The sequence below is a fragment of the Ochotona princeps genome, chromosome 3 (assembly GCF_030435755.1).
Source record: "Ochotona princeps isolate mOchPri1 chromosome 3, mOchPri1.hap1, whole genome shotgun sequence".
Lineage (NCBI taxonomy): Eukaryota > Metazoa > Chordata > Mammalia > Lagomorpha > Ochotonidae > Ochotona > Ochotona princeps.
Window position 1 is genome coordinate 61340372 of NC_080834.1, and position 27828 is coordinate 61368199.

The 27828-nt window shown below is 37.9% G+C and overlaps 1 protein-coding gene across 1 annotated transcript in view; it reads left to right on the plus strand.

Moving 5' to 3' along the window:
- The first annotated feature begins 19707 nt into the window (after positions 1 to 19707).
- Positions 19708 to 27828, plus strand: part of CSNKA2IP (casein kinase 2 subunit alpha' interacting protein) — a 108979-nt gene continuing 100858 nt past the window's right edge. Inside the window, exon 1 of the mRNA XM_012930192.3 lies at positions 19708 to 19958. The gene's annotated coding sequence lies outside the window, so the exon portion shown is untranslated. The remainder of the gene's footprint in view (positions 19959 to 27828) is intronic.

Genomic DNA, 27828 nt, shown 5'->3' on the forward strand with positions numbered 1-27828 from the left:
AAGTTTTACAAACAAAAATCACAAGATACTTCTTTAGTTTCTGAAAATTCACTAGCAATTCTATTCGTTGATAAACACATCAGGAAAAGTCAAGTAAATCTTTGTATATAATTAGAACTTTCCCTGTTATCACACAAATTTTGCTGGGTCTGGAAAAGCCTTGCCTAAGCGTGCAAGTTATGGTCATTGTCCATACATGGGGGTTACAGTGAGACATGTGCATGCAAACTGTAGTCATTAGTATGTGATCATTGGCATATCAATTAACTCTGAGATTTGTAAAATGTGTTAGGAAAATTAAAAATCATCTCTCCTATTTATGAATGTTTTGAAATAGTCAATCAATTATTGTTAGGAGTTATTCCTCCTATCCTACTGTAGCCTTCTATCTGTTAACCATGGTCTCTCCATCTTTTCCGCTGACCTTTTCAGGCTCTGGAAATAATGATTATATTCACCATTTATTTTAAAAGAAATTTTAAAACACATTTATTTTATTTATTTGAAAGAGTTAGGAGAGAGAGAGAAAGAAACGGGAGAGAGAGAGAGAGAAAGAAAGAGAAACGGGAGAGAGAAATTTTTCATCTGTTGATTCTCTCCCCAAAAGGCTGTAAAGGCCTGGGCTGGGACAGAATGAAGCTAGGAGTCAGGAAATTCTTCCAGGTCTTCCACATGGGTGGAGGGGCCTAAAGACATGAACTACCTCTGTTGCTTTCCCAGGCCCACTAACAGAGAGCTGGATCAGAAGTGGAACAGCTGAGACTTGAGCCAGCATCCATATGGGGTGATGACATTTCAGGTGGCAGCTTTACTTGCTACAATGCAGTTCCCTTATATTCTCTATTTCTTTGAAATAAGCTTTTCAACTTCACAAATGTGAGGGGATTTCAAAATGTTCAAGGAAAGTATGTAGTATGAATAAACTGTGAATGGGTCTCAGATTTTTTGCCTCTAAGTAAATTTTTATGAACTTGTTATATCATGCTTGAAGAGAATCAGGATAAGAGAAGATTTTTTTTAAAAGAGCAGTATGAATGTACTTAAAATTGAAGCTTACTTGTTCCTTTGAAAGAGTTTCAGAGAGCAAGCAAGACAGAGAGATATTTTACATAATTGAGCAACCTGGTATTCTGTTTTTTTATTTTTAAAAGGCAAATTATTTATGTATCTTTATTAATTTATCACAGTTTATTAAAAGGTTATTTTATTTTATTTTTTTAAAGATTTATTCATTTTATTACAGCCAGATATACACAGAGGAGGAGAGACAGAGAGGAAGATCTTCCGTCCGATGATTCACTCCCCAAGTGCGCCACAACGGGCCGGTGCTGTGCCGATCCGAAGCCGGGAACCTGGAACCTCTTCCTGGTCTCCCACGCGGGTGCAGGGTCCCAAAGCATTGGACCGTCCTCAACTGCTTTCCCAGGCCACAAGCAGGGAGCTGGATGGGAAGTGGAGCTGCCGGGATTAGAACCGGGCCCATATGGGATCCTGGGGCTTTCAAGGCGAGGACTTTAGCCGCTAGGCCATGCCGCCGGGCCCCTAAAAGGTTATTTTACTACAGTGAGATATATTAAGTTGTTTTACCAAGTTGTACAATGTTTTGTTCAATTTCAACAAAAATGACATTTAGATATACGTTTGGTACTCAGTATATCAGAGTGTAAAAACTTTATGGAGATCCATTTTTCTTCATTACTTCTAATATAAGTTAATGTTTTTTCTAAAGATCAATATGTAAAAAAATTCAGAGAGCAAACAGCATGCATATATTTAGTATATATTTAGTATAATATTCTTTAAGTTGAATCATAAAAGCCTTTCAGTAATTGATGTTAAATTCCTAAAATAGACTGCATTATCTTCAACCATATTATCTATTCCTATATGTCATGAAATGACAAAGTTTCAACCAGAATGCCAGGAAATATACAAAAGGAAACTGTAAGTGGTATTATTTTTTTAAAGCTTTCTAGTAGTGAAGCTATATTTGATTATAGGTTTTGAATGCAATGTAACAAAATAGATGAAAAATACATTTTAGATACTAAAAGCATCATGAATTTGTGTATACAAGATAAAATTTTCTCAGATTCGAAGCATTTTAGAAATGTGAAATGACAGAAATTGCATTCCCGCTACAATTAATTTATTCATTACACAGGTATTTTGAGTGCCTTCTAGATGCTAGCTGTTCTAGATTACAGCGATGGGCACAAATAAAGCAACCCTTCTACGGGAGGTAGCTTTGAACGGCTCCCAAGATCTCTGCCTCTTGATACACACATCCTTGTGTAGTACCCTCCTGTTTGCTGGACTTGAAATTCATTCCTAATAAATAAAACAAGCCAAAAGTATTCCTGAGCTACAGTTACAAAATGACAATTTCTGTTTTCTCTGGTCTCCTGCCTTTCTCCCCCTTCTCTCCAGGATCCATCAATTTAGTAGAAAACAACCTCTCTGTCCTGCTGTGATGGGTCTCAGTGGATGCCAATGAGCCACTGAGGACCTGGTGGACTTTGAGTCCCTCTTCTGAGGCTTCCCAGATGAACGTGTGGAAAAGCTCTGGACACAGGCCCTGCCTGAGAATCCTGCAGATTCTGCTTAAGACTGTTTGACTACAGTCCCTGCCACTATGCCAATGGCAAGACAGCCAGTGGCAGGGCACCCAGCTACATTGTGCCCAGATTCCTGACACAGAAGCTATAGATCATTTTTTTTTATTATTGTTTAAAGCTGCTGGGTTTTGGGAGTCATTGCTACATAGCCCTAGATAACTAACATACTTGTCCTCATTTATATGTACATCCACCCTAAGCAGAACACTTTCTGGACAGTGGTGGGTATAGAGCTAATCTGAGTGGTAGTAGTTCTTCAAAATACTAAGCAGAATTACAGGATGATCTAACAATTCCACTTCCGAGTATGTATTTTTCAGCTTCTCATTAATTCAGCCAAAGAACTTAAGAAGAGTTTCTTGGGAAGGAAAGGGCTTATGTTGTCTTAATGATTGGAGAATCCTGTTTCAAGATGAGGCAGCCTCATTAGACCGGCATCTGGTGAGGGTAGCAACAGTGGAATGTGTGAGGACCCATCACGTGATGAGCTGGGAAAGAGAGCAAGTGAGAGCCACCTCAATGGCTGCAAGATCTTCCAGCAGGTCTCAGTGCCAAATTTTACAACAGATCTTTTGGTTTCTTTACCATCTGAAAGTCTGCAGAGGCCTTAGTATCACCGAGAGGTTGTATTATGACTTATTTTCAGAATCTTTGAAGCTTGTTGTCTTACCCTTTACTGTGTACAGACAGAGAGTAAAGAAGAGCTTTATAAGCAGGTGTTCATTGGTAGCTCAGTGAAGGCTTAGAGATGCTTAGAAACAGGGTATTATGGCGTTCGGGGGCGGGGGCAAAGAATAAAGAGTAACGTGGGAGATCCTAGTGGATATAGAAATGTAAGGCAGAAGAAGTATGGGCATTTTCTGCATATGACTTGTCTCCTTTTGTCGTTTATATTTCACACCTGAGTATTATTTATATCACTGAATACTGACATTGCAATTATTAAAAAAAATCTTTGGTTTAGATCATATTGACATAATTGTGAAGTGTGGTGGATGATAAATTTACTGTCTTTATCTTCTAAGTAGGGTTACATAGAAGAACTCAGTTGTTTGCATGCGCCAACTGATGGTGTAGAGGAAATTATTTAACTTCAATAGCTTGAAATAAAAGGGAAGGAAATAAACATTTGTCCTGATACAACATCTGCAGGACAATAAGGATCTGTGCAGAGACCAGAGAGTAACTTGGAGTGCCAGAGAAGACTTCTTGGGAAAGGTGAATGTTTCACAGCCTCGAGTAGCTATAGCCTGTAAAGAATGGAAGAATGAAGTAACCAAGTGCATATCTTAATACTGAAATCACTCCAGCAAAGCATAAAAAAATAGCCTGAGCGAGGAGGTGCCATAGACCCTATGGGGCCTTGTGCTTGTCTGTGATTCCTGTAGATGATAGTAAACTGGTGAGAGACGTGAGATGTTCAAATGCACATGTTTTTGAAGACAATGAAAGTAAATTTATGCAAGTTGTAGATACGAATGACATTGATTCCATGAATTATGGATTGTCTGCCTCTGCATCCACATTTTAAAAAGGTCAGCTGTAATTATTCAGTTGGAAATAGTTCCCACCTTGCCTCATTCCCTACCCACAATACAGAGGACTGAAGTAGAAGTAGAAGGTCTTTTAAAAAAGTGGTTGATCTGTTTGCAAATATTCACGTAATATCACTATGAGATTAAAAATATTTTTGGAAATCTTTTCATTGAGGTGACAAAATTATCATTGAGGTTCCTGGGTTTGTATTTGTTTTGTAACTTTGATTTTTTTTTTTTTTTGGTAACTGAAATATATGAGAAGGAGAGAAAGAGAGAGAGAGAGAGAGAGAGAGAGATTGATGATGTTAGAATTAAGCAGAGGGTCTGGCAGAGTACTTAGTGGTTTTCCTTGCCTTGCAGGTGCTGGGATCCCATATGGGTGCTGATTTGTGCTCTGGCAACCCCATTTTTCACAGGCTTGTGGCCTGAGAAAGCAGTGGAGGTTGGCTCAAAGCCTTGGGACCCTGCACCGGCATGGGAAGCCTGGAAGTAGCTCCTGGCTCCTGGCCTCGGATCAGCTTAGCTCTGGCCATTTTCGCCACATGGGGGAGTGAATCAGTGGATGGAAGATCTTCCCTTCTGTCTCTACTTCTCTTTGTATAACTGACTTTCGTGTGTGTGTGTGTGTGTGTGTGTGTGTGTGTGTGTGTGTGTGTGTGTGTATGGCACAGTATTTCACAACATACTTAACTATGGAAGTTAACAAAGGAAACCTATGATGAGGTTAAGATTAAATACCATTTGGACTTAAAGTAAAGGATGAGTTGAGCATTGTTTTGGATTCTATTTGCAGTGAAGATAAATTGAGGTGGAGGGTAGGTAAGCCTTTCTCAGGACTGTGTTCCCCTCTGGTTTTGAAAGATGTCTCCATGTTTTGGAAGTGGGAAAAGGAACCTGGGGAGGAATCTCCGGTTCCTGAGATAAAATTAGTACCACCTGTTGTAGGAATTCATTAGCATAGCTAGAGAGACTGAAGGTTCTGAGGATAGAATGGTTTGTTTGGTGCTTGGCAAGAGGTTATCAAGACAAATTCAACAGTTTCCAGCAGCCCAGAAGCGTGGCTTTCAAGTGTAGAGCGAGTAGGTCTGCCTGGACTGTACTGCAGCTCAATAGAAATCTATGGTGACTGGAACCTGAATATTCCTCCAGTGTCTTGGTACTGAGATGTTTCAATCACTAACAGTTTTGTTCAGTGTCAATTTAAAGTTACAGCTGTGTAAACTATTCTCATTTCTGGAAAGCTTTGAAGCAAGACAAAGTCACACTCCAAGGGTACACATAGGAAACGAAAAGTGGAGAATAAAAACTGTGTGTACATTGCTGTTCCCAGAACTTGCATATCTTTATCCAACACATTTATAGTATGATATTCACTCTGGATTCACTCTAGCATGGATTGATAAAGATGATCATCCAGCACAGAAAGGAATTTCTGTTCTATGGACACATTTCTGCATTCTTGCTGCTAAATAAATGAGTCATACATTGTCTTTAAGGAGACGTTAAGAACTGAGAATGTCTGTGACAGTCACGTGCTGTGTGTCTTGAGTTCCTCTCTCTCTGTGTGCTCCATTCTCCTTGTTTCCTCTGCTGACTCTGCTGCTGTCCTTCCAAAACAGTATTTTTTTTCTGATAAAAATCCTGAACTTACAGATATAAGCCAGCATTAAGAATATTTATTGATTTATTTTAAAGGCAGAATAAGATAGAGGGGGAGAGAAAGAACATCAATCATTTCATGCTTCTCACATCTGGCCTAAAACAGACAATGAAGAGGTTATTGGAAATTACCATGAAATCTGATACTAGATAGTTAAGGTATCACGTGACAATTCTTAACAGATAAAAAGTCTGACAACTCCATTGGATTTGAAAATATTTCCTAAGCTGCATTGGATAATTAAAAATATTTGAGAGGTGAGTTCATAGCATTTCAGAACCGAAATGGAGCTTGCTTATACAGCTTGAAAATATTTTTAAGTGGTTGGAGGATAACAAGTAGATTATCACATTGGAAACAAAGTTACTCAAGAAAAACTTCACCTAAAATTTTCATTTTCTGTCTTTACGCATTCATGAAATATTTAACACCAAGGAGGGGATTTAATGTCCACAGCTAGAGTTAATGAAACAGTGAAGACAGATTTCTACTTAATCTCCCTGAACTAAAGAAAGCTATTTTTTAAGGCTTAATATAACAACGAATTTTTTTAAAACCTTAGTAATGCATGTTTCCTTAAATTTGTTTTGATTTTATTTAGGAAAATTGTGGTAAGATTGAAAAACTTTGGATTTTAATCATGATTCTTAACTTCTATTTTTATGTTCCATAAATATGTATTATATTGCTGTGCGGTTTGGTTAAGTATTTGTGTACTGCAACTGGTTTCTAATACATAATCACTTCATAATTTTGAGATTTCTTCATTATGGAATTTTAATTTTGAAATTAGACTTGTTACTGAGTTTACATTAAGAAAAAAGTTTCAAAGCCATAGAGTTGTTCTATTTTGTTAATGGGAAAACAAGTAGCATGTACGTTTATTTGCAGCAAACTAAGTAGCACTTATTCAATCTTTGTAGCAATAGTTTTTTATAGCTGTAATTTTAGTAATTGCTTCTGAAGCTAAAAACAATCTAGATTTAGCATTAAAAAACTATTTAAGAAGTTTTCTTAAAAATAATTAAAATCTTACCTTCTTTCTTAAATGGCAGGGCATCAGAGGGTAAGAAAGAGAGGTTTTTGGATTTTTCATTTGGTGGTTCACTTCTCAAATGGCCACCAAAGCCAGGAGCTAGGAACTTCCATCGAGGTCTCATTGTGGACGGTAGGGGCCCAAGTACTCCGCCCATTATCTGCTGCATTTGAAGTGGTATTTTGTTAAACGTGTTTAATTCCTATTACTGGAGCATACGCTTAATAACACTAAATGTTGTTTTTGATATCTGTAAAAAATTCTATGTTGTTATGGGAATAGTGCTACTTATTCTCAGGATAGAATATATTACAAGCAAAAATTATTTTGAATATAAATGTGAATTTAAAGATTAAGGTAATTGGGTTATGAAAGTCTCTAAATTAAAGGTATTATTGCCTGAAATATGAATATATTAAAATGGTTTTTTAAGTATTTTATCTTTTTTTTGCCTGGTGAAGAAAATATTCTTCAATAAAGGACTCTTTAAGTGTACCTTGACATGACACATGGGTTTTAGTTTTTAAAATCCTTTTCACTGAAAATTGTAAAACCAAAACCAAACAAAAAAACAAAACCAAAAAAAACCTTTTTGAAAATGCATTTATTATATTTTGTTGGTGGATTGTAATTTTTTAAAGGCAGGAAGTATCTCATTCATTCTAATGGTCCTATTACTTGGTTTATTTAGCTTCACCAGTGAATAGATGCATGATACATTTTTTCAACATGAAGCTGTTTAGCATATCTGCAGTTTCTTTTAATTATTTTATTTTTAGTGTCCGGTTAGAAATATATATATATATATATATGAACATAATATAGAAACATGCATGCAGCTCCAATGATCTAAAATAAATATATGGCCCCAGTGCAATGGCTCAATGATTAAATCCTCATCTTGAAATCTCCGTGATCCTATAAGGAAGCCAGTTCGTACCATAGCAGCTTTACTTCTCCTGCAGCTCCCTGCCTGTGACCTGGGAAACAGTAGAGGATTGCTCAAAGCCTTGGGACCCTGCACTTGATGGAAGAGCTAGCAAAAGCTCCTGGGTCCTGGCTTTGGATGGGCTCAACTCTGTTGTGGCCATTTTGGGGAGTGAACCAGTGGGAGGAAAGTATTTCTCTCTTTCTGTAAATCTAATCTGCATTTCCAACACAAATAAATAAATAAAATACATATACAACTATTGAAATTGAGATGTTAATTATCACCTATTCGCAGGAAAATAAAAATACATTTTGCTATGTCTAAGAACTTTATATACTTGAGAAGACATTGAATAAGAGTGCCTGATAAAGATAAAATGTGTTAAATTATGAAGCTATTGAAATTGAGGTTAAAAAATTAAGGTTTAGTAAGGTAAGCAATAAAATAAATTTTTGAAATCTTAAGCGTTTACACATGATAAACTCATGGTGTAGGGTAACTGCATCTCACAACAGTGTAAGAAACCTTTGATTGACAGGATGAAAGACGCGGAGAGCAGGTGGAAGACTGCCGCTGTAACTTAATGAGAGCCTTATAGCGGAAATGTGAAGAGAGGGCGATGTAAACAGAAGATGCTTGGCAAGTAATAGTGAGAAGACTGGATAAAAGCCAGTTTCCATTTGATCTGACTGCTGAACTGGTAGGGATGAGAGAATAGAGAAGGTTAAGTTTTATAGCTTGTTTTAGTACGTCTGAAATTTGGGAAGGAAATCAAAATATCTATATCAAAATATAAAAAGATCATGTATAAATATGAATTATAATACAGAGTTAAAAGAATATTTGTAAGCATAATCAGCTATGTAGTCACAGTGCTATTCCTCTAAGTCTATTCCTCTAAGTTCAAAAGGCAGACTGTCAAGTTTTCAAAAACTTTATAGAGAAGTTTTAAAATACACTTATTTAATCATTCTGAGAAGTTTACATAATTGTCCAAATAAGTAAAATGTTAAAACAAATAAATTTAATAAATATTTAAAAACTCATCACTTTCTAATTAATACCATTTTTACTCTTGCCCATGATATTAAGTTTATGTTCTCATGTGCTCTGTGTGATGTGGAAATACTAGCTAATGATGCTTTATTGCACATTTCTTTCCAGTTTAGCATGCAAAAAAGTCGTACTGACAGTTTAGAAGCAGCAGTAGCAGGAGTGTGTCCGTGATAAAAATGGCACATGCTAAAAATCAGAGCCAATCTGTATCTCTGCTAATTATCTAGGCAAAAAGATTGGCAAACTAGTTCCCTTGGGTCAAATCCAGCCTGTCACTTGCTTTTGTACATAAAACTTTATTGGAACATAGTCACATTTTTTGTTTACATTTTGTCTATGGCTTCTTTCACATTAAAATGGCAGAATGTGGGTAATTATAGCAGAAAAGACATGGAAAACCTAAAATATTTACTATTTGACCTCTTGTGGAAAAATTTGAACTACTTCTGGTCAAAACATGTGCAAGTGATGATGAACATATTAGTAGTGCTGTTTACACTTAAAATATTTTTTTTGTGTTTTACATTATGAAAAACACAAATAATTGAGAAATAATTCCATTACTTGAAAATCACATATAATCTCAATTAGCAAAAATGTTACACTTGTCATTAACATAGTCTCAACATTCTGATAAGTGTTTCTGTTTTTTCATGTTATTAAAAATTATTTTGAGGGAGAGAGATGAGAACAGAAAAAGAGCAACAGAGTGACCAATCAAGCTCTCATCCAGCGCTTCACTCCTTAAATGCCCACAAAAGCCTGATAGCCAGGGCAGAAATGGAGCTGAAACTGAAAGCAAGGGCTGAAATGGGACTGAGGCTGAACATGCAATTGGCATCTGCTATGTGGGTGACAGGAATTCTGTTACCCGACGTTACTCCTGCCTCCCAGAGTGTGTATTAGCAGGAAGCTGGAGTCAGGAACTGGAGCTGGGATTCAAACTCATGTACTCTGTTGTGGAATGTAGGCATATTAACTGCTAAGTTTAAATCTCTCTGATTGTTATTGCACACAATAGAAGTTCAACCTAGAGATACAGTGGAATTACATTCATTTATAAATTTAAAGTTTAGATTGAGTGTGTGTAAGAGTTCGGAGAGAATCAGCAAAACTGGTTATAAGAATTAGTCAGATACATGGGTTTTTCAAGGAAGAAAATTGAGCATTTTAGTAATTGTAAATTATATGCTGTGCATCCTTTATGTCAGTAAATTTTCAATAACATAAATATACATGCACACACTACATGCACCTTTTTTTAAAGATTTTATTTATTATTATTTTTATTACAAAGTCAGATATACAGAGAGTAGGAGAGACAGAGAGGAAGATCTTCCGTCCAATGATTCACTCCCCAAGTGAGCCGCAACGGCCGGTGCACGCCGATCCGAAGCCGGGAACCAGGAACTTCTTCCAGGTGTCAACATGCACCTATCTTATGCATATAATGATGTTTCATAAACTTCTTGGAAATTGAATTTCAAAAATAAATTTATTTTGATGCACAAATGTTCATAGTCCATGCATAGAAGGCTCTTCAAAAAGCTATTGGATTATGCATATTATAAAAGAATGAATAGATTACTAAACATTTTTCCATCATAACAAATCAAATCTTTTTTGTTTTCTGAATTTTTATTTATTTGAAAGGCAGAGAGCAATCAATCACACTTTCCAAACATCTGCAAAAGACGGAGCTGCTTGGTTAAAGCCAGTAAATGAGAATTCACTTTAGGGTCTCCTACATGGGTGACAGGGACCTAAATACTTGAGTCATTACCTGCTGCCCTCATTGGTATCAGTAGCAGGAAGCTGAATTTTAAGCGGAATTGGGAATATAAGTGTATATATTAAGAATATAAGTGTAAGTATAAGTAATATATATACTTATATTCCTAATTCCACTTAAAATTCAGCCACACATATACACACACACGTAGGCAGTTTATATATATTATATATAATAATATGTGTATATATATGTGTGTATATGTATATACACATATGTGTATATGTATATATGTATATATGTGTGTATATATATATATGTGTATATATATATACACACATATATATATATATACCGTTTTACACAAAAGAAGGAGGGACAGAGAGATCATCCTGGTGCTGGTTCACTCTCCAAATGGTCATAACAACTTGCCCAATCTGAAGCCAGGAGCTTCTTCTGACTGGGTGCATGGCCCAAGGACCTGGGCCATTCTGTGCTGCTTTCCCAAGCCATTGGCAGGGAGCTAGATTAGAAGTGGAGCAGCCAGGACGTGAATCTGTGCCCAAATGGAATGTTGGTGATGCAGGTGGAGGTTTAGCCTACTCTGCCACAGCTGGTCTGACAATTGGACTTTCAATCAAAGTATTCTGGCATGGGTTATGGGCAGCAAGTATTTCTTCCAAATTAATCTTGAGAGAGAGATAGAAAGATAGAGAGAGAGATCCTCCATTCTCTGGTTTATTCCTCAAATGGTTGCAATGGTCAGAGTTGAGCTAATCAGAAACCAGGAGCCAAGAATCAAGAGAGAGATATGGAGAGAGAAGGTTGTTAAACATTTATCATATTTATCGTTACATTACCATTTAATAAACAATTTCAGAAGTGTTGGACTTTTGCAAAAGAAAGGAAAGTTTTATTGTTAAATACATACACTTATTCAGAAAACTAACACTCAGCAAAAAAGTTTTCAGACAAATTAATTTCACATTTTTTTAAAATTTGAGGAATATTGGACTACTGGCTCTGTTCTCGGCATTGTACATAGACATGCTTTCAGGAGCTAAGCATAGAAACATATACACATAGCTTGTTTTGTGGAATTTGGAATCTGATATAAAATGCAGTTGAAAAAGGAGTATTTACATAATAGTATATTTACAAAATTATGTAACTGATATAGAGTAGGTGACTAATGGAGGTGTGGTGAACTTGACCTCCTTGGTCAGTGTGGCTGGGATTGCCTTTCTGAGAAAACAATGTTTCAGCTGAGGCAGTTTCCAGCTAGAAAGATTGGGCTTAGGGAAAAGAAAAGATTGTACAAATATCTTGAGGGGTTAACTATTTTCTTTCAAAAGTTATTCTCTTGTAATAAAAAAGGTAATCACTTTCAACTGCTTCATTAATTATGAAATAAACTAAATTTTAAATAATATTGCTTGAGATATAGGCAGTTACTTTCCTTTAAAGACCTCAAAGTTAATCATGTGTGGAAGTTAATTTCCCAAGTTTCCTTTTAAAACTAGTGTGGAATTCTTTCTATGTTTACATATGACCTGTATTAAAACTAAGAATTTCTTCATTTAACTTTTGGCTTTGCACGATGCTGATATGGGTTGTTTCTCAATAGTTATGTCATAGGAGGACAACCTTATTTTCTTTATTTATTTGTATGTTCCTGATTTTCTAAGTTACACTTGCACTGGGAGAGGAACACATTCACATGGTATCCAGTTTGGAGTTTCTTCTTAATCAATTAAGTTTTCAGAAACAAGATTTGGTGGTTTTAGTTTCTTGATGATACTAAGTTATGTGTTGCTGTGGAACTCTATGTTGTGAGAAAAGATCAATTGCATTTCCTCATTATCATCCATTCTTGACTTCTTTTTTTCTAGGATACAAAGAGAATACATTAGAATCCACACACTTCTGTCATTCACTTGATTTTTAAAAGATAATAAATTTATTTTATTTTTTATAATGGTTATGTAGTTGAGAGGCATGCGTGCCCATGTAGACCACCATATTAGGTTGGGGAGGGTAAAGGAATGGGAGAAAATGGATGAGACAACTGCCTCTAACCTTCTTTTTTCCTCTGGTATCTGGAGAAAGAGGAGAGAAAAGGGGGAGGACTGCTCCCAGCAACCCAACCACATTAGTACCTAGGGATGGGGGATGACTACTCAATGTCGTTCCAGGGTCCCCTATGTGGCGCATTTTCTGTGGATACTCCTTAAGTGATTTTGATAGTTCCAAGACGCTATTGATTTTGCTGCTTCAAGGCTGAGGAAATCCTTCCAAGGTCCATTGACTGACAGTTCACCTTAGAGTCTTGATTTGCCCAGAACCTTGTCCGGCAGAGCTGTCCAAGTTGTTCTGCCCTCCATGGTACTGGCTGTGCTCTGCAGGCCTAAATGAATGGGTTGTCATGTCTGCATAGGCATTTAGACATGCTGCCCTCTGCACAGCTCTCAGGCAATATGGAGGACCCAGTTCTGACACATGGACTCCACAGTCAGATCAGGGATATTGTTATTTTCACCAGAGTGATCTAGTTGGTGGGAGTCCCCAAAGATGCCTCACCAGAGGTGACCTCAGAACTTACTCCTATGTGTGCCAGCCAGTGCGGGGTTCTGCTTAGTCCAGCACCCACATCAGCCTACACACACACAGTGGTGGGTTTGTCAGTTATGACCCAGTCCCATCTCAAACACAAACCAATGGGTGCTGTGGTCCAGCCTAACCCTGCCTACCACACATTCAACCCTCATGTGCACCTATGAGAGCTGCAGCCTAGTTGAAGCAATTCCCAATACCCACCAGTAGGCCTGCCTCTAGTCCTGGTTCCTGTGCATGCCAATATGTGTCCATTCTATTCCACAATCCATTTAGCTCTCATAAAGATCAATGGGCCCTACTGGGCCTGCTCCCAGCCCCAAATTTGACACTTTCTAGGTGGTTCTACAGTCTATTCCAACAGGACTTGCCCCCAGTCCCAGCAATTGCCAGCTGATTCTATGGCAAAACCCAATCAGCTTGAACTTACTCTAGCTCATTCTTGCACCAGTGGATATGGTGGCTTAGCCCAGCCTGACTCTCCTCCTAACCCAGCTCACATGCAGGTCGATGAGTGTTGTAACCCTTCCCAGCCTGGAGTCCAAGTTCTCACACTCACCAGCAGGTGCACTGGTCCAGCAGGGAAGCCCACATTCCTGACTCACATGTATGCTAGCTGATACTGTAACGTGGCTTGGTCTGGGCTGCTCCTAACGTTGGTTCTTGTATTCGTTTGCAGGAACTGCCCCCTGATGGAGGAGTACCCCGATCTCCTCTATCAGGTCGCCTCCCAATGGCAGATCTTGCAGATACCAGTGGGTCTTTGCACATACCAGGTCCTACTCAGCCTGATTTGGCCTACCTCCTGTCCTGGCCAGAACAGTGACCTTGCCCAACTGGCCCACACCCATTCTGGTTCTTACTGTTGGGTTTTACGGCCCAGCCATGCGTGTTCCACCCCTAGACCCAGTTTTCTTGTGGTTCAGTGGATGAAGGGGGCTAACCTAACCTGTCCTACACCTACTCTGGCCCTTGTGAGCACTAATGGGTGCTGGAGTCTAACCCAGTCTGGCATACCCCAGATCCAGTCCGCATTCATACAGGGGGATGCTGCAGGCATGTCCAGCTCTGTTGGTCACCCACATTCCATCTGTCATTCTCAGTAATTGAAACTGCAGCCTAGTAGGAGTGTTCGCACAGCTCATCAATCAAACTCGCTCCCAAAAATGAATCTTTTGCATGTCGGTGTTTTCTCTGATGCAACCCAGCATAACCCATCACCCAGCTTGGCCTTTGCCTGCCCCCTAACATATATGTGTGTGTGTGTTTATATATTTAAATATATATGCTTGTATATTAATATAATTTATATATTTGATGTATATATTTTAATAGAATAGGCTACTGTGCTGGAAAACTGGTATGGTTAACACAATTTGGCATTATCCAGGTCCAGGATGGTCATCAGCTACTAGCTGCATTTCTCTCAGCAGTTCAACACTTGCCTAGGTACAGTGTAACCTACACCTCTGCCTACAGATGGGGAATGCTAACTTTTTAATGAAAGGATAGCCTAGTTACAATAACTTACTCATGTGATAAAGGTCAGAGCTAAACTTGGTGAATATTTGGAACAATTGAAAAGTGGGTACCATTTGCCTCTTGCTGTCCTCCCAACCTCACCTCTAAGTCTTTTTGGATTTCTTTTCTTGGGTCTTGAAACCCTAGACTGCATGTATCCCGAAATTTGTCACTGGATCACAGTATTCATAGAAACCTAGGGGGAAAAAGGTCAACAACACTTGGTTTTAAACTCCACAAGTCTCAGTTACACAGGAGGATATGTTTACAAGAATATTTGTTATTCCATTTTGAACTCTCTCCAACACTGACAAGAGCTGTTCTGCAGGACACAGGGTATTAGAAGAGGAAAGGAAGCAAGAGGGACTGGCTTGGGCTTGGCCTTCTCCTTTTTTATTTTTTAATTTATTTTTAGGTCTTATTTATTTCAATTGAAAAGTCAGATGTGCAGAGAGGAGGAGAGAGAGAAAGATCTTCTATCGGATGATTCACTCCCCAAGTAGCTGCAACAGCCATAGCTGAGCTGAGCTGCTTCTGTGTCTCTCACACGGGTGCAAGGTCCCAAGGCTTTGGGCTGTCCTCGACTGCTTTCCCAGGCCACAGGCAGGGAGTTGGATGGGAAGCAGGGCTGTCAGGATTAGAACTGGTGCCCATATGGGATCTCGGAGCTTACAAGGCGAGGACCTTAGCCACTAGGCTACCACACCGGGCCCTCCCTTCTATTCCCTACCCAGAATTGTTTCAGCACAGGTGGAGGATGTATTCATTAAATTTTAAGATAAGTCTGGGTGGCTGGAAGTAGAGGGGCCAAATTTTGAGAGTTTATGAGGCCCTGATTTAGTAAATATCTCTCATGATGACAAAGGTTTGAGTCCTGCTGGCCTTTGTGGTATGTAACACAATACAAACTACATGAATATTTTGGATTTCTGAGACACCAAGAAAGCTCAGGAAGATAGCTAAAACTTTGTACCGCCTTTAAAGTAGGCACACCATTAGCAGAAAGACAAAACCATCAGATTCCCTCAATTTCTAAGTGCTGGTTGTGTGATGCTATTACAGATACTGGGATGATGATTGATATGGTCAGACACAACCAGTGGGAGCAGACGTGGGAACAGGGCTCAGGAGAGGCAGAAACCATTTCAAGAGATGAAAATATGTTATCAAGGTTGGTCACAGAATGGATGTTCCCTCTGGCTTCCCTTACTTCTATATAAGTTCTAGGAAATTATGTACCAGGTTGAGGAGAAAAATAAAAATAATAAAAAAACTCTTCAAACCAAAAATAATCAGGGATAACAGGAAATAATTAAGGTTTTGCTTATTTGAAAAATTGCTATATGTTAGCTGCTGTTGCAGAAACTTGAGGTATACTGGAAATAAATATTTTTTTGCTGACATAATAACAGGTGACACAGAAAAATTATGACTGGGGAAATCATAATATAAATCAGGATGGTTAAGATGAGTCTCATTTTGACAACAGTATTGGGCAGAATCTTGACAGACCTATGAAGACAAGCCAACTTGGAGTTAGAAGGAGGAGTGTTTTGGGGTAAGAAACCACTAGAGCAAAAGTTGTAGAGTAATAGCACACCAGGATATTTGGTGAGGACTCAGCAGTAGTATGGAAACAAATCATTGGGGCTTGCTGCTCATTTTACAAAAGTTAGCTTTTACTTTGAGTCAAACAGGATTCTATTAGAGAATCCAGAAAAGGGAGAAAAAGATCTGAATTGCCTTTTCAAAGGATCCTTCTGCCTGCTGTGGTACATGTGGACCAAGGGAACAGTGGTAATTATAATGAATACATTTGGGGTAGTATTGCTGGGGTCCCTACAAGGGATGAGCGTAATCACCATGACAGTGAGCACAGTGCTCTGATTCTGAATGTATTCAAAAGTGGAAGCAATTGAATTTCTTACATGGATTGGATGATGACAACAGAGGCAGGAAGAGTTAGGAACGCTCTGAAGTTGTCTATTTTGAGTAACAGGAAGGATGCCGTTGCAATCCACTGAGATGGAGAAGCTGCTGAATGAAGAGGCTTGGGGTTAGGAGACTGATCTGGGGCATACTATGTCTAACACTGACAGCCTGTGTTGATGATGAGTATACAGGTAGATAGATGAGTCTGGATGGAGGCATTAAACAAGGAGTTCTCAGATATTAATCAAGGTATTAATTAGGAATTAAACTGATTTATGGTCAAAAGTCTGAAGTTTGGTTTCTGATTAAAATGTTTGTATAATCTTCTAATACAAGAATACTCTGTACAAAACAGCTGTAAATTTTAGACAGAATATCAAAAAGAACTATAAAGTTCTGAGGAGTTATTAAATGAGACAGATTATGGAGGAAAAGTGAGACATAAAAAGTAGCATGGCTTCCTATTTTAATTCTCACTTTCAGCTTCAATACAATCTTCAGGGGTTCCCGAAAGGACAATCTAAAACCCAGTAGACAATCTTAAGATTTTTCGGTTTGAAGAATTGAAGGCAGAGTTTGCAGTTCAAAGAAATAAAATTATATAATATGGCTTCTACAACATAGCATTTGCAATGTTTAATATATAAATTGAAAATCCTCAATATATAAGGAATCTGGAAAGTGTGAGAATTCTCAAGAGAGTAACAACAGTTAAAGTGGGTGGAACAACTCTGATGTTGGAATTACTCGAAAATAATTTTAAGGTAAATTTTAGCTATAGTTAATAAGAAAAAGTAAAGATGTTTATAGAGGATTAAAATATTGAAGATCCCAACAGAAAGAAAAGAAAAACATGAAAAATGATGCTGGAAGTTCAGTCCTTGTCAGTGGTGCCACATCAGAATAATGAGGACAAGTTTGGAGGAAAGAAGGAAAGAGTAATTTCAACCCATCATTGGCAGACAATGACAGAATCTGACTACACATTTCTTTTCTTATCATATTTTAATGAGTAAAAGCTAACTATGGAGTTTGTGACGAACTAGACTGTTCACAACGTTAAATAATGCTTGCTAATCCTAAACTGGCTTTGAAAATAGTCACCTAAGGTCCTGAATAATCTAGACTTCTCTTCTCAGCATGATGAAGGAATTGGATTTATTGTAACAGAAAGTAAAGGGGGTATAGTTTTAGCACGCAATAAATAAACAGGTTTTAGGCTGAGTGAATTTCAATGTGGTTAATAAGACACTGAAATCTCTTAACAGGTTCACCTCTTTCAGACCCCAATCAACTGGCCGCATTAGATGTGCAGAACACACCGCCATGCTTTTCTTGTGATGAAGTCAAGGCATCAGCAAGCTTCTCAAAGAGCTACATGACCATCTGGGAATGATAAAATCTGATATGAGGCCAGAAACTGGGTTCAGTGCCTGATTGTTTCTGGGTTGGCACTAGTTACTCCTGCCACACTCCACCCTCCCTTTGTACTTGAAGGAGACCCAGACATCTCTCAGGAGCAGGAGAGTAATTCTTGAGACCACTGGTCTGCTGACATCCTCTCTGCCAATGGATTAAACATTCTTTTTCACTTATCCTCACATTTTGTCTGCATTATCCTGGTTGATCACTGTTGATAAGGACTAGTACCGAAAGAACCAAATGAAAATTCTAGAACTGAAAGAAACAATGTATGAAACAAGGAATTCACTTGCTTGGCCTTAACACTTATGTGGTGATGATAAAGCAGAGTTATCGAAGAAAATTCGGTAGAGATCAATCTGAAACAGAAAGAAACGAATTCAAAAATTTGAACAGGGATTTTTGTGGACAATATCATAAGTTCTAACACAGACAATAATTGGAGTCCAGAAAACAGAAAAGAGAATGAGCCAGAGAAAACTGAAGAAAAAAGGAAGAAAATTTCTCTGATGATGAAAGATTCACGATTACAGATTCAAGAAACTAAGAAAATCCAGATCAAGGAAAATAAGCAACAAATGACTTCTGGTCACATTATAGTGAAACATTTGAAAGTAGCAAGAGAAAAATGACATGTTACCTACAGGACTAAGTGATTCATAAAGCCATTGATTTCTTAGAAACCTAGACAGCAGAAGATGCCAGAAGAATGTCTTTGAACTTTTAAGTTGTGGAACTAGATAAGATTACTAATAGGTAGAGAAGTGGGACTGAGGAATTAGGTAAAAGTGTTGAGAGACAAAGAATATCAAAAGTGAGAGGTGTACTTGAAAATTTATCAAAAAGAGGGAATGCCCAATTGCATCAAATGCTGCTGTTAAGTCAAGGGCAGGAGAACTGACAGTTGGATTGGGCAACTGGGGAAGTAAGCCTATATGACAGGATGGGTGGGCTTAGAGACTGAGTAGAGTGCATTTGGGAGAGAATGCAAAGATAGGATTTGAAAATAATAGGTAAAGCAACTCTCTGAAAAAGTTTTTACTTAACAGAAAGAAAGAAATGGTGGTTAATGCAGAGGCTGGGCAAGAGGTTTTTGCTTTGGTTTGCTAGCAGGTTATTAGTGCATTGATTAGCATTACCGAGTATAGAGTGAAACAGGAGTGAAAACACAGGTAAAAATGAAGAGACTGGTCCAAAGTCTTTAGGGTTCTTGATTTAAAAAGAAGATGAAACAGTCAGTTGTAGCAGAGCTAAAAGTTGTAGGTATAAATATGTGACTTGAATTCTCTTATCTTTTCCATATTATGCAAACTCTGTTTCTCAGACTTAATAATTTGGAATTTTCTTCCTCATAATAATTGAAAAGTAGATCCACAAAAATCACAGAAAATTTTATTATTTTATAGGGTGGTAACTTCCATTTTTCTGTTTATATTTTTAATTTTGTGACATTCCCAAATAATGAAGGATATGTTTCAAAAATTGGCTTTTAAGTTACATTAAAACTCAGAGTATACTTTTCTGTTGCTGCTTATGTTACATGAAGTAGTTTATCCTAAAACATGTCATTAGTTGTCTTGGGAGTCTCAGCCATACATGTTTTCATTTATATGTGTAAACTTATTCTAATTTCCAACTCAAGATTCTGGAACACACTTCCCATTATGAAGTGAACCTGAAGGTGGGGGTGGAAACACAGCCCCCTGTTCACACTCCACATCCTCATATTCCAGCAGTGAGGGTGGGATAGTAAGAATCTCACGGTATGGCAGGCTGAAGCAACGGGGTAATGGAGATCCTAGACAACTGTCTCTCACCAGTAAAGATCAAATGAAGATCCAGCAATCCCTACGGCCCTCACAGCGATGAGAAAGAGGTCTCAGCAGTCAGAGTGCGATGGTGAGTTCCTGGCTACATTTTTTGCACAACAGGGTGTTAAGGTCTCTTGTTTCATGCTTATGTGTATGTATGAGTGTATAAACAAGTACTGTTTCTTCTGCACATAATGAAATCTAGTTAACTACTGATTCAACATTAAAACATGTTACAGAATCAAATTTTGTTCAGAGATCTGCTCTCATGAAGACAAGTGTTGATAAATAAGCCACAAGTAGACATATTTCTACACATAAGTTGATTGTGACAGCCACATGTTGTGCCTCTGAAGGTTCAACCAACCGCAGACAAAATATTTGAGAAACATTGTACTAAACATGTATACAGGTTTCTTTTGCCGTTATATAGTAAACAATGTAGTATAATAAGTACTTACGTAGTTTTTGTTATAAGTAATGTAGAGATGTTTTTTAGGGACTGGGCATTCGTGGATTCAGATATCCATAGAAACCATACAGACAATCTGTCCTGGATTCTGTGGGCTGGCCATATTTTAAAGTCTATACAGCAAACATCTATTTCCTATTCATTCAGTATCTGCAAGATTGTGAGATGAGAGCTGATGCTTAGGATAGGGAATTCTCAATCAGCTGTAATTTGGTTATTTCCAACATCAGATTACTATTCGTTGTAAATCTCTAATCATTGACAAACAGTATAATTCTTGGAGTAAGATAATGTTAGAATAACACATAGTTTTGGGAGTGAAAACAGTTGCTTCCTTAAGCAGAAAAGATATTTTATTTAAATTTATTGAAGTAATTTTTCTTGATCTTCTGAGCCATTGTAACTGTCTTGTTTTATCATGTCCTACTTATCTTGAAATAGAAAGCTGATAAATTTGGATTCTCTTTAGGCTTTCAGAATTAAAGATACAAATGCCTATAGAGGACAAAGAAGAGCTTTAAACTTGCTGGATTGAATTAAATCTCAAATGCACAAGGGAAGTTCTTGGGTTCAAAAGACTTAGAGTAATTGTAATTACAACTCATTGAGAGCATGAATTACAACTAAGTAATTTTGTTTTGAGTACACAGATGTATACTGTGAATACGTGCAGAGTCTTAATTCCCTGACATGAGGTAGTTTTTAGGAGAATAAGCAAATTGATTAAGTCACATATGTGAAAGAAAACTTCTAAGAAGGCGCACGTACATGCTAGCACTGCTTCTGAGACTGAGTTTAAGACAGAGAGCATTCCCAAGCATTTTGTGAAAGTTTCGTGTTGTTTATACACACGTTGTAAGGAAACAACTGAGTTGTTCACAATAGAATTTAATTTATTGGCATTATTTCTCAAATAACAATTTTCAAAATTATTTTATTATTTTTCCATGATATATTTCTGCAGGTATGAGGATTATGCCTTCATTTTTCCCTTTCTCCCTCACTACTTTCTTCTCCCACAATTTCTGCCAAATTATTTCAGTAGAACAGCCCTTTAGCCAAAGTTGCGACTTTAATGTTCTGTTATTTAAGTGCTTGATAGGATTATAGGTATAGGCAAAGACAGAAAATCTAGTATTACATTATCTTTCAATTGTTAGAAAAAAGAAAAGAGCATAAGCTGTGGTTAATGGAAACAAAGCCATTCTTACATAGCTCTATTACCTCTATTAGACTATGAAATTGATAGATAATTTCATTATAATTTGTTATATTTTTGAGTTCAAGAAATGAGTTCGTAAATCATAATTATTTATGCAGAAGATTCACTATTTGAAATGATTCATGAGAAAATTTTTTATACGGTTACATATACGACTTGGATTGCTGCTGGCAATGCCCAGAACATGAGTGTGCCCCAGGGGGTACATCCTTGAATAAACTTCCTCATCTTATAGGAATTAGCCAGGAAGAAAATTACAATTCAACATAATTACAGAAATGAGACTTGACTTTCACTTTCATGTCCTGGTTTCAGTTCTCTGAATATAACTCTAAGTTCTAGTTTGGTAAAAATGTTGATGATGTTTGATAACTGTAATAATCAAGCTTTGTGTGTTTTTACCTGGTATGATGATAGGAATTGATAAAGAAGCAATGGAACCAGGGAACGCGCGTAGGACTAGTCTTTTTTCCTCCTTCAGTGACTTTAATATAAGTGGAATATGGATAATATTACGCTATTATTACCCATAAAATTGTTTAAAAATCATTAGTTGTGATTGAATTGTGAAGACACTAATTTGAGTAACATATCCTGCTTTATTATTCATCTGTGAGACAGACACAGTCCATAGAAAGATACCTAGACAAAGATGGAGCACTGCTATCCTGTTTTACTGCCCAGATGCGTTATCAGGACTGCCTGGTCTAGTGCAGATTTCAAAGCTGGAAATACAGTCCAGGTCTCTCCTGTGGGTGGCAGGAATCCGACCAGCTGAGCCATCACTGCTGCCTCCTGTGCTGCGCCTGAAGGAAGGAAGGGCAGGAGCTGAACCAGGAGCTGATCCGGGCACTCTGCTATGGGACTTTCCTCTACTAGGCCAAATACCCATTTCTGAATATCATGAATGACACTGATATGTAAATCAAGTTGGAATCCTTTTTAGAACTATTTTCTAGTGAAACAGACTGTTCAAATAACATTAAGCTCATTCCAATGAAGTGAACAGGATTGGAGTTTCAGGGATCAAGGGCCGTTGCAGTTGCTCACCTTAGTTTGAAAAACGTCACGCTGTTCTCGTGGGACACATGAAATAATTTCCATGGCCCAAACTTTTTCTTTGTGGGAAGGATGAATTCTTTGAGCTTTAAATGTCTGTATTTTGAACTTGCACTGAAGGCATGTGCTTTTTATTTCCTTGCTACAGCTTAAACTATACATCTTATTTTGTTTTGCTCCTCTAAGCTTCAGTAATAATTATAGGTTTGTGCTCATCAAGTCTTGGGCAGAAAACAACAGAAATACTAACAAGAGATAGTCTGAGGTTAGAAGAACTGAGCCTGAAACAGTTCAAAGTGAATCATTTTTTACTTGGGGTTTATATAACACAAATTGGATACCTACATGGATTTAACATGCCAATTCTTTTCTTGATGTACAGTTTGTTAAATAATCTTTGTAAATATGAGATTGTCACTCATTTAAATTTTCTCTTTCCCATTTGGCTGTAAAGAGACATTTAGAAGTACAGGAAATAAGGGCAAACATATACATTTCTTGTAATAAATTAATAATGGAAGGAAAGCTATCATTACCACATTGTAAATTATACAGTATGACTAGGAGATTTATTTAGTGTTTTAAATGCCCAGGAAATTTCAGTAGTTGGTGACAATTGGTAATGCATATGAATAGTATACTTCATTTCACATCTGAAACCAAAAGAACAATGTCAGAAATACAATAATTCTAGTTTCTTTTTGCATATCATATTTTCATATCTTTCATGTTTCTTCAATCTCTTCAGCAGTGCTTAAGGATTTGGAAGATGTTGATTAAAGCATTTCCTCTGATTAATTATATTTTGGCTTTCAACAGTTTTTATTTTATTTTAAAATCAAGTGAACACACATTGTCTGGATTATATGAGCATCTGCTCTTCCCAAACTCAGCAAATATTTATATAAGTCTAGCTGCCACCCTGTTCTCTTCAGGTTCTCACTGCTAGCTAACCTTGATTGCATCTCCTCATTAGGCCAGCTTCAGGATATGGAAACATAAATAAAACAGAGTAGAAGCCTGCATTTGTACGTAGCTTGCCATTCAACTCAAGTTACCAAAGTTCCAGAATTCGTTCTAAAATCATAGGGTCTCTTTTACCTCTGCTGTCTTTAGTTGTTCATCTGATTACTATTAACCGAAAAACTATTTGAATGTAGTGGGTAATTCCTATCAAGAAGACAGGGTACTGCTATGAACATAGGAGTGCATGTTGGTTTCTCATAAAACAAGTGTTCTGGATATATTCCTAGGAGTGCTATTGCTGGATCATACGGTATGTTGAATTTGAGTTGTTTGAATGTTCTCCATACTGATTTCCATAGAGGCTGTACCAGCCTGCAGCCCCACCAGCAGTGGAGTAGGGTTCCCTTATCCCCGCAACCTCGCCAGCAAGTGTTGTTGGTGCTTTTATTCATGTGTTTTATTCATGTGTTCATAGCAGCATAATCAGTAATTGCAAAAACATGGAAGCAGCCAAAATGCCCATCAGCAGAGGATTGGATAAGAAAGCTATGGTTCATCTATCTACTCCATGGAATACTACTCAGCTGTTAAAAAAAATAAAATGCAGTTCTTTGTGGCCAAATGGGCCAAACTGGAAACCATAGTGCTAAGGGAAATGAGCCAATCCCAAAAGGTTAAATACCACATGTTCGCCTTAATTTAAGATGATATGATGTTATGTATAACATGTTATGTTATGTTTGTTATATGTTGTGTATAAACTAAAATTGAAATGTCAATGAGGTGGTCACAGAAGGTGGTTAAGAACTAGCATTTATTTTTAACATATTGGCTACTCATTACTATGTCAATTAATTCCATAATGATGTAAATTTTTACTGATGGTATGTTGGAGCTTTTAATTGATCGGGATGATACTCTGCTGGCTCTGTCTTCAAACCAGAGAGGGTATACCTAAGAAGCCATTGAACTTGACTGGACAATAAGATGCTGGACTCTATGTTTGGTATATGCTTGCAATGAGGGGCTCTCAACTGAACTTGAGCTGTGGTTATGCAACAAGGTGGAGGAATCCACCATGGTGGGAGGATTTGGGGAGGGGTGGGGAGAATCCCAGTACTTATGAAACTGTTACACATAATACAATGTAATTAATGAATAATAAAAAAAAAAGAAACTAACACTAAAAAAAAAAAAAGAAGACAGGGTATTTTGTATGTCCTCTATAAAATTGATAAAACTGCAAATCCAGAATTTATTAGAAGTTTAAAGGTAATACACCAATATTGAATACCTTCTGCATTTATTTTCTTTTTATCCTTAATATTTGTTCCTTCCTTTTATATTTATCTATGGGCAAAGAGAATGTACAAACATAGTACTCAGGGGTGCTCAAAGATACACAGGGATGAAGGCTGTTCTTCACCTGGATTTCCTTAACTAAGCACAGCTTTCATATGGGGACAGTGCTTTAATCTGGGGCTTTTGTTTTATTTCATGCTTTGATACATGGCAAGAGAGACCTATTTGAATTTATTTTACAAATTGCCCTTTGACTATGTAGTTTCTGTAGACAGAATAATTTTTTTTGATAGTGAATTTCTAAGACTGAGAATTTTTGTTCTTGCAGCTTTATGCAATTATGTTCAAAGGGGTTTGAATTAAAATGGAACAGATGTGTCCATCTTTAATTATGGTGTAACAAATTGTGTTACTCTAAGGCTTTATTAAGTGAAGCACTCATCTTTATGTAATAATGGGTCAGGCAGTTTCAAAATGATATCTGGAAACGAAGTGTATTGCTTCTTCAGCCTGGACTTCAAAAGGACTGGTAAAACTCAGGAAACAATAGATATGTTATACATATATGTAATATATATATTATTTTAAGTTAAGTGAAAACAATCATTTAAAATGTATGATGAATCTTAATGTTCTGTAAATAAGAATTTAAAAAGTCAGATTTGACTTCACAGTCATAGCTAAGGGTTTGTGGGAATATTCAATTTATGGGAATGTTAAAAAAAATGCCAAATTTAAGGTTTTCTGAAAACTCTCCTATTCTTTTGCATAAACATTTAAAAAGTAGCCAGAAAGGACCTCCTCCCAAAACCCCACCAGTTTTACTGCTTCTAGGTCAGTGCCACAGAGTCCTTTAGGATCAGCTGACAGCTAATTAGGGGATCAGTTCATGGCAGAAAGAGTAGGCATCACAGTGTTTCCATTGGTGTCAGTTGTGCCACTGTTATTGTGCGATGCTGGACATTCTCAGCTTTTCTTTTTCACTTCTGTAACCCAATTGACACTATTATTTCTGAATCTGTCTTGACAAACTCTTTTATTTAAATTAAAATTTAAAAATTTTTATTGCAAAAGGGGGAGAGAGAATGAAAGAAAAAGGAAGAGATGTGGGAGAGAGAGATAGAAAGGGAAGCGGGGTAGAGAGTGCACCCCATCTTTTGGTTTGCTCCCCAGGTGCCTGTAACAGACAGTGCTAAACTAGCTTGAAGCAAGAAGCCTGGATCTCCAGCCAGGTGTCCCACATGAGTGGTAGAGACCCAAGTGTTGGAGTCTGTATATGCTGCCTCTCAGAGTGAACCTTAAGAGGAAGCTGGATGAAATGATGCCTGGGCATTCCAGTACGGGGTGGTGATGTGATCACTTCCCGAAATGCCTCCCTGCATTGTTATTCTTTGTGCTCCCATGTTATCACTTCCTTCATCCATGAACCATTACTTTATTTCCAGATTACTCTATTAGTCTGTTAACGAGGTTTTTGGGCTAATTTCTGTTGTGGGCTAAGGAGTTGATTAGCACTGGTTAAGCTGAGCAGTGATAGGAAATGGGCTTGTGGCTAAAAGCACCTGATCTAATCTGACTCATTGGCATCCTATTAGGTTAAAGGGCTTGGAGGAAAGAGTATAAAAGGAGTAATAAAGGGAGGCTTTGGAGAGATTTCTACCATCACTGCTCTCCTGTCGGTGCTTCATCCCCAGACCCTCACCGTGTCCACGTTACTGGCTCTGCTGGCTGGAGCAAATGGCACCTAACGTGGGGCATGGCATGAGGGACAATCTGAGGGACTCCTGAGACTTGAGAAGGTAAGTTTAAAATTTAAAAATTTTGCAGGGGCATAACTGATTTTGTCCCCAGTCTCTCTCTGTCCTAGGGCATGAGGGACAATCTGAGGGACACCGGAAATCTGGAGGCAAGTTAAAAAATTTTGCAGGGGTGTAAGTAAAATTTATCATGGGGCAAGAACTCGCTAAAATGCAGGTGATTAAGGGAATACGAGATCTGCTCCACTCACAAGGCCCCGACGCTAAGCTTTTAAGGCCTCGCAGAAGCTCATTGAAATGGTCTGAAACATATTCCCATGGTTTGCTCTCCTTGTAGCCACCTTTTCTCTCTGGCGCTTGGTAAATATTGCTTTGTCATCCTGTCAAGTGGTGCAACCCTTCCTTCCAAAATTATCTGTAAGAAGGGGGAGGGAGCTGCAAACCAGAGTGAGTAGACAGAAGGAACTCCAAACCAGGGTAACTAAGAAGGAGCTGTGACCCAGAATAAGAAGACAGAAGGAACCCTAAACTGTGACCCCAAAGCAGGGTAAAAGGGAAAAGGAACCCCAGACCAGACAAAGTCTGGAGAAATTGTGCGAAGTAGATTCATAGTCCTCTTCTGAGGAGGAGGAGGAAGGGGAAGAGGATGGAAGTGAGTCTTCCAAGGATCCCCTACCCATTGGAAGCTTGGCTGAATGCTTTGCTCTGATAGCAGTTCTTGGGATGCTGATTTTGTTAGTCAGGCCTTCTATTGCTGACAGCTGGCTGCTTTTTGATTCCTCCAGACCTCCATTACCTGACCTTAAGTGTTCTGTTGCCTGATTGTCCATCTTTTAAATATCTTTATAATATAATCAGGAAGAAAAGGTCAAGGAAAAACGATTTTACAGATCTTGTCCTCTAGACTTGCAAATTGTACTTTGGAAGGTGTAAGGAGTTATTCAAATATCCCACCCTGGACCCAGTGCCATTTCTTCTTCCTCACAGCTCATGAAATTTGTGCCAGTCTAGCCATCTACCAATCAGATGTAACCCAGCATTTCACCTAAGAATCCCACCCCAATCTTCCAGCCCCTTCCCCAACCCTGCCAACTCACCAATCATCCCTAGGCATTCACCTGCAGGCACCAATCCCCTGGGGCCTGCCCTCAATCCCTCCCAATCCCTGTCCTCCCCCCCA